This window comes from Ceratotherium simum, chromosome 28, assembly GCF_057802395.1.
Source record: "Ceratotherium simum simum isolate JZ-2026a chromosome 28, ASM5780239v1, whole genome shotgun sequence".
In the NCBI taxonomy this organism is placed as follows: domain Eukaryota; kingdom Metazoa; phylum Chordata; class Mammalia; order Perissodactyla; family Rhinocerotidae; genus Ceratotherium; species Ceratotherium simum.
The window spans coordinates 29330170-29337006 of NC_141927.1; the positions used below are offsets into that span (position 1 = coordinate 29330170).

At 39.0% G+C, this 6837-nt stretch overlaps 1 non-coding gene across 1 annotated transcript; it reads left to right on the forward strand.

The window, feature by feature from the left end:
- Positions 1 to 229: 229 nt before the first annotated feature.
- LOC147913346 (U6 spliceosomal RNA) lies at positions 230 to 336 on the forward strand. Its single transcript, XR_015548893.1, has one exon. It is a non-coding gene; the product is annotated as a U6 spliceosomal RNA (small nuclear RNA).
- The last annotated feature ends 6501 nt before the right edge of the window (positions 337 to 6837 follow it).

Sequence of the window (6837 nt, forward strand, 5' to 3'; positions counted from 1 at the left end):
TAAAAGCAAATCGTTGTAACAGGGTAAGGCCTTCAGCATATGGAAGCATAGGAGAGTTTTCATCAGTCCTATCCCCCGGTCTTTCTGGGGATAATTACACTAAGTCTTATGTTAGTTGTATGCCTCATCTGTGAAATGTATATACATTTGCCTCTTTTCTTAGGGTATGATTACCTTTTTAAGAATATTTTCCCTAAACCAGAAATGTCATGGTAAAGGAATTTATTTAGTGCTCGCTTCGGCAGCACATATACTAAAATTGGAACGATACAGAGAAGATTAGCATGGCCCCTGCGCAAGGATGACATGCAAATTTGTGAAGCGTTCCATATTTTTAAGTTACATACAAAGGAAACCCCATAAGGCTATCAGCTGACTTCTCAGCAGAAACCTTACAGGCTAGAAGAGAATGGCACGATGTATTTAAAGTGCTAAAAGGAAAAAACTTACAGCCAAGAATACTCTACCCAGCAAGGTTATCATTCAAAATGGAAGGAGAGATCAAAATTTTCCCAGACAAGCAAAAATTAGAGGAGTTTGTCGCCAAGAAACCAGTGCTACAAGAAATGTTAAAGGGACTGATTTAAGGGAAAAAGAGGCATTTGTTTATATTTCTCAAGATTTATTCTTTTTGTTCAGAAAAACCAGTAGATTAAGCCAAGTTATTAGTGAACCAATTTGAAATAACCAATTCTTACCTCCTTAAAAACATACATATTCTGAAAAGGGAAAAACGAGGCATCGAGATTAATTTTGATTTGATCTTTTCATTTGTATGACAGCAACATGAAAATCTGTATTGTTTTCAGGATCAAATGTCCTACATCTCTAGAGACACAACCTCCCTTTCTGAGAAAGTCAAGCTATTATATGTTTTTGTCCCTTTGTTAGTTAAGGCACATTTATGCACCATTTTTTTTAACTTTGGAGACAATTATATTTGCCATGGGCAGTGTGTCAGCCATTGTTCCTGACTTTTAGATGAACCATTCACTGTTTGTCTTTGTCAACAAAATGGCGGTATCAGTAGGCTGCACCATGAACTCATTTGGAGCAAACTAGGTTGTTTGTTGAACTGGGACCTCCTTTGTCTTGTATAAATGAATGCTCCTTTTTATTCTTTACAGGTTATTGGCAAGCATTATATTGAGTTAAAATGTTTGACATTAAAGTATTAACAATTTTATATAAAAAGTGCTGCCTGGTAGACACTCAAAATTTCTGTTCATTAATCAACTAAGCAAAATATCTTTGCCCTTCAACAAATGGTTTAAAAATTGGATGGTTCTTAGTAGCACACATGTTGCAGTGTCAGGAATCCAACAGCAGCTTCGCTGGGTAGTTCCAGTTCTCCCATGAGGTTGTAGTCAAGCTGTTGGCCAGGGCCACTGTCTTTGAAGGCTTGACTGAGACGGGATGATCCTCTTCTAAGCTCACTTATGTGGCTGTTGGCAAGAGACCTCAGTTCCTTCCTATGTTTGCAGAGACAATGGAATTCATTTATTGTCCTACGTATTTTTTTTTTTTAAATAATTTTATTTATTTATTTTTCCCCCCAAAGCCCCAGTAGATAGTTGTATGTCATAGCTGCACATCCTTCTAGTTGCTGTATGTGGGACAAGGCCTCAGCATGGCCGGAGAAGCGGTGCGTCAGTGCCTGCCCAGGATCCGAACCCGGGCCCCCAGTAGCAGAGCGCTCGCACTGCACTGCTAAGCCACGGGGCCGGCCCTGTCCTACGTATTTTTAAAAGGCTTAAATAATTCATAGCACGGATAAAGAATTAATTGTAACATTGTATCCTTGAAGCAAAGACTACTTGGCAATTTCCTCTCTTAAACTTTGGTGCATGGTACCTGACTTCTTTGAGGAAACTGAAAGAAAAGAAAAAAAAAGAAAATTATATCATATTCTTGCAAACCAAAATATTAACATTGTTTTCCCATTTTGTGTCCAGACTTCTTCACAGAAAATATCATGAGATTTATTATGAAGTACTTTATACAGAAGCAGACCAAAGATTAAATTGTAACGGTAACATAGTACTGGCGGGCGCTCCAGGGAGGCACAAGGCAATCAGCCCATCTCAGGTCTCTCACGAGTGTTCACTTCAGTTACCTGTTTCTCTCCTCTGTGACATCCATTTGTACAATACTGATGAGGAGTTCTTTGTGAAGGTCCAGATGAAAAATCTATTTATTAGGCCCTGATGGGTCTAGTCTACTTAAGGAGAAGATGCCAATGAAGACAATTCCTCTTGCATATTGATTCTGTCTCCTGAGTAACTCCACACCTGAATTTGGCTTCTTGAATGAGCTTTAGTCGGTGTTGCCCACTGATCTTGTCTTTACTGGCACTCTTAACACCAACTCAGCCAATCCTATATGCCACGTATTAGCAGGGTGGTTTAGGCATTTGGAGTCAGACAGACCTGATTGTGAATATCACCTTCAGCATTCACTAACTTCTGTGACTTGGGACAACTTATTTGATTTTTCCCTGCCTGAGTTTTCTCATCATGCTTATTTCAAAAGTTTATATGAGACAATCTAGGTAATGTGCTTAGCACAAGGCCTGACATATAGTAAGCACTAAATAGGCATTAGCTGTATTTGTTATGATTATTATCATCATATTCTTTATAATCATTATTGTCATCATCATTAACTAGAATACTTCTGCATCTTAGCCTTAGTCCTGTGTCAATAAGGGATCTTAGGGGCCAGCCCGGTGGTGTAGCAGTTAAGTGCGCGCGCTCCGCTGTGGCCGCCTGGGGTTCGGATCCCGGGCTGGCACCGATGCACCGCTTGTCAAGCCATGCTGTGGTGGCATCCCATATAAAGTGGAGGAAGATGGGCATGGACGTTAGCCCAGGGCCAGTCTTCCTCAGCAAAAAAAAAAAAAAAAAAAAAAACCCCACAAACAAAAGAGGAGGATTGGCAGATGTTAGCTCAGGGCTAATCTTCCTCACCAAAAAAATAAAATAAAATAAGGGATCTGATTAAGCTCCCATCTATGCCTATATCCCTCCATCTTACCACATCCTTTAACTGATAGGCTACTGTATTAGCTGTTTATTGCTTTATAACAAATTACCCCAAAATTTATCAACTTTAAATAATGAACATTATTTCACACAGTTTCTGAGGGTCAGGAATCCAACAACAGCTTTGCTGGGTAGTTCCAGTTCTCCCATGAGGTTGTAGTCAAGCTGTTGGCCAGGGCCACTGTCTTTGAAGGCTTGACTGAGACGGGATGATCCTCTTCTAAGCTCACTTATGTGGCTGTTGGCAGGAGGCTTCGGTTCCTTCCCACGTGGGACTCTCAGTGGGGCTGCTCACGACATGGCTTCCCTCAGAGCAAGTGATGTGAGTGATGTGAGAGAGAGAGACACCTAGTTGTATATCTAATCTCAGAAGAGGCAAACCATCACTTTCACCGTATCAACCCTGGTACAGTGTAGGAGGAGCAACACAGGGTGTGGGAGCCAGGAGATGGAGATCATTGGGAGCCATCTTGGAAGCTGCTACCATAGCTACATCTCTTGCTAGAGTTCCTGTTTCTACAGCCTGCCATTGCCTCACCTGTGATTGAATAGGATCATTGCCTAGATTTAAAATATTCCAATATATTCTTTTTCATGTGTACTTTCTCTTTAAACCTTAATTTTCATACTGAGCAGTTCTTTTAAGAAAGAATTATCTTTCCTTTTGTGAGGAAAAAGTCCCCAGTGTATAAAAACAAAATAATCATTCACCATCTCTTTCTAGCGTGTGACATGCAGTGAGATTTAACTTCATTCCTTTGTTAGAATATTGTATTCTCTATGGAGGGCTATGTTTTTTTTCTTTTTTAAAAATCATTCTTTCAGCTTCTGCCACAAAAATAAAGACCTGTCTCTGTGAAGTTTGTCAAGTGAAATGGACACAAATATGGCACAAAGGCTGGAGAAAGAAAAACAAAGCTACAATCTCAGTCTGTGAAAAAGAAATAAGTTAGAATAACACTATAGTAAAAATGCCTGGAAAATATATGCTGCTATTTAAGCGGGAAACGAGAAAAGTCAGAGGGTAAAATACAGAGCAAAAGGCTTAGGGATCCCAATGGGAAAACAAGACACTAACCTCAGAGCATTTTTATGCAAAATATTTTCAGTGATTTGGGGCCAACTGTAAGGAAAGTCAGGTATACACAGAGCTTTAGAGCCCTATGGAGAGAAAGCTTTCGAAATGTGCTCTAATGAGTCTCATAAACGGAAACATTCTCCAACTTAAGTGACAATGAGAGAATCTGAACTCCTGATGGGAGATGCCACAGGAAGATCAAATCTTATTTTTTTTTCTCAGCTGTTTCCCCAAGGAAAAGACTGGAGATTGATAATACTAAATTGACAAGTCCAAATAAGCCGTTAGGCAAAGCAGACAGTACTTTTTTTTAAAAAAATACACAAACCAGTCTTATACCTCTTCAACCAGAAAGCATGTGTGTTAATTTGCAGTCTTTAAAAAAAGTCCTAAGCCAAATTACTTAGTTTTTAAGAGTTATACAAAACCAGGTATGAATCTTGGCTCTGATCCTGATTAACTGTGACATTTCAGGAGGCCTGCCTGGCCCCTCAAAGCCTCATTTCCTCATATGTACAACACAAATGAACTCTGACACATAGTAGGTGCTTTGTAAATTGTAGCTATTATTAATAGTGAACATTTTTTTCAAATGATTTTCATGCCTGTATTTTCAGGAGTTCAAGTTCTAAGTGCAACAGAGGGCTTTATCATAAACTTATATCTTAGAGTGAAATGAAAAATAAACTCAATCCTCTTTTAGCTGCAATGATGCTGTTCCTTTGGATTGATTAACTTCTGATTGTACATGATATCCTCATTATGGCTATACTCATGGACTTGGGACGAAAGTATCTATACAAACTGTAAACTAGTTGGAGACAGGAGTTATCTGTTATTCATTACTTATCCCTAGTTCTTCCTAGCACAGTGCTTTGCACATCGGAAGTGCTTAATTTACGCTGAAGGATATGTAGAGAGTTACTTCAATCTAATTCGGGAATTCTCATTCCATTTTCCTCCTATTGTCCCATACCACCCCCATTTTAGGCATTCATCTGCATATTTGGAGCCTGGATCTTCCAAAAAAGGCTACAAAGATCTCATTAAGTCATTAATGGATTAATTTTCTGAACTTGATATCTGTCTAGACTCAGTGATCTTTCTCTGCCTATTAGCACCTCTCCCTGAAGGAGGAGAGAGAAAATGGTTGACATGCAAATCTGTGAATTCATAAGCCTGTACAAATTCTTAAGCCCAGGGGAAAAGTGTGAAATTGTAAGTCGACATGAAATTTGATCAAAAGTGTTGTTGGTTTTTCCTTATCTGCATCATCTGTTTCCAATCGTATTTGATAACCTAGACTTTGACACTATATCACTTCTTTGGAGGACATACTGTCAGGGCTCCACTCGTACATATGGGGGTAACACTGGTGACAGTGGTTTGTGGAGATGAGTAGCTTTCAGGTGTGTGTGGTGGCCTTGTCACTGTGAGCTGACTCCAACAGTAAACACTTACATTAAAATAAAATGCCAAAATCAATTTTCCAGAAAAGATGAGAAATGGAGTGACATGTTGAGTCCTTATTTACTCTAATCGTTCAGTAATTATGGATCAAGTAATCGTGATGTGCTGGTATTTTTTCAAACTCTTTGGATGATATAAAAATGAAGACAATGTTGGTTCTCATCCCAGAGAATTTCCCAGCCCAGTAGAAACAATAAAACAAACAGTTGGATTGTGACTAAACTTCAACTGTAGGTCACCTCACCTGAGTTAGTGTGTGTTTGGTATCCTGATTAGGTAAAAAGTTGCCCTTCATGGCATTCCATCATAGCAAATATTGACATTATTTGCTTTCAATATCCAAAATAGCACTATGTCTATACTTAATTATATTTTTGAATAGCAGATAATCATATGACCTTATAAAATGTATCTCTACATTCAGCTAATCAAGAAAATATGCTCAATTTTCATTAGTAAGTATTTGGGAGAAATAAAACAATAATATTATCTTACCACTGTAGAACACTTTGTAGTTTTCAAGGGCATTCAACTACATTGTTTTTAACTCGAACTTCGTAACAACCCTGTACCTGAGGCAGAGAAGACGTTTTACAGATGAAGACATTGAGGCTCAGGGATGTTCAGTGACTGCCAGCTGGCAAGTGGCAGAGGCCTTGACCAGGCTGTCTGACTTGGCATTCAGACCTCTTCCACGTGAAGGCACTAGAATTGCCCATGGAAACAGTCTATATATATCCATAACAGCCTTGAAAATAAGTCGACTCTAGCATTTTCTGTCTAGTTTGGTCAATATTTATGTAGACCAGTAGTTAAAAATTGTTTGCTGTAATTCAATATTATGTCTCTGAATGGGAATTAGTTCTTTCTCTGTAATATTCTTAGCTGCCTGTTTGTACACTGTGTCACATCCCTCCTCTTTACATACACACAGGCAATGACTGCGGCGGAGTGTGACTGTTTCTATAAACGTTGAAAATAGACCTGTGGCTAACACAAGTGGTTGTGGGTGGCAGTAGCTTTTAGAAACCTTGATGAAACTTTTCATGAGAATGTTTTCTGTGGAACAGAGCCTTCTACACATAGAAGGGAAAATCCTTCTCACATGTGGCTCTTCTTGGAACTACGTTAGCATTTATTCTCAGTAATGTCCTTTGGTGCTTCTCTCATTCATCCCTTAAATGAATCTAATTCACTCTAGGTGCTGTTCTTGGTGCTGAGAATAAGACCGTGAATGAGGCAGAT